Genomic DNA, 1,323 nt, shown 5'->3' with positions numbered 1-1,323 from the left:
GGGGCGGGGAAGCAAGGAGGACCGAGGGGTGGGTCTCTTCCTTAACTGAGGGAGGGGAGAGCGCACGAAAAGAAAACATGGGAAGGGCGGGGCTGCGTAAGGGGCGGGGCCTCTCGGGGTGGGGAGGTAAGGAGGGCCGGGGGCGGGGCTCCTTATGGAGGTGGGGAGAACAGGGAGGGGCAGGGGCGGGGCCCCTTCTCCTGGGCCTGCACGCACCGGCTGGGGCGCCCACAGCAGCTAGAGAGGTCTGTGTTTCCACGGAGACAGTCACGGCCTGAATCACCACCTCTTGGGGGCTCCAGAAGTGCCCCTGGGGGCTCCGGCCAATCCCGCTCCAGTCCCTGCCCACGCGGTGGCGCAGGTCCAATCAGGGCGCGGGACGGGCCAGGAGACAATGCCTTATAGTTGGAGCCGCGTTCTCACCCCGCCCCTCCTCCTGTGGGCCTCGGGGCGGGGTGATGCCTTGCCGCCTCGGCCAGTTGGGGGGGCGGGGCTCCCTGGCAGTCTTCCAAATCCGGTGGTTTACCTCCCCGGCTTTGGATAAGGACCTAAAATCTCGGGGGAAGCCCTCAGGGAACTGACTATTCAGGGACCCAAGTGATCCCAGCTGTCCCTGAAGCCTCGGAGGGCTCGTTTTACCTATGAAGAAACAGGGCCAGAAAGGGAAAGCGAGGCCAGGGGCACCCTGGGGATAGGTGGCCAGACTCGGGACCGCTCCTAGGCGTTTTCCTCTCATCCCCAGCTTCAGATGAAGACAGAATTCCCCTCTGCTCCCAGACCAGCCCTGGATCCCTTCTCCGCCAGATCGTGCGGCAAGCGCCTCTCCTGCTGCTGCCCACAGACAAACTCGGGGCTCCTGACGCGGCCGGTGCCTTCCTTACAGGATCACCTTCCATTAGAGTATATGGGTGGATGGGAGTGTTAGTGTACTTAGACCGGAAGCTTGACTATCTTTTGCCTCTCTTCTTACCACCAGTGTCGCCCAGTGGCTGGCACATAGTAGGCCCTTTCTACTCATTCTCTCAAGCAGTCTTCCAATAAAAATTTCCCGTCCCTTTAACAACCAAATTTCTCCACTTCTCCTGACTCCCCAACCCTTTGGGAAGCCATTGCTGCGAAACTACTCTGACCAAAGTGATCAGTAATGGCTTTCTTTTTAAAAAACATTTACCTTCTGTCTTAGAAATGCAGGTATTGGTTCAGAGACACAAGAACTGTAAGGGTCGACAGTTGAGGTTAATTAAGTGACTTGCCCAGGGCCACACAGCTTGAAACTATCTGAGTTCAAATTTGAACCCAAGTCCTCCTGATTCCAGGCCTGGT

Source organism: Gracilinanus agilis, chromosome 1 (assembly GCF_016433145.1).
Source record: "Gracilinanus agilis isolate LMUSP501 chromosome 1, AgileGrace, whole genome shotgun sequence".
Classification (NCBI taxonomy): domain Eukaryota; kingdom Metazoa; phylum Chordata; class Mammalia; order Didelphimorphia; family Didelphidae; genus Gracilinanus; species Gracilinanus agilis.
Note: the sequence above shows the minus strand (reverse complement) of the source record.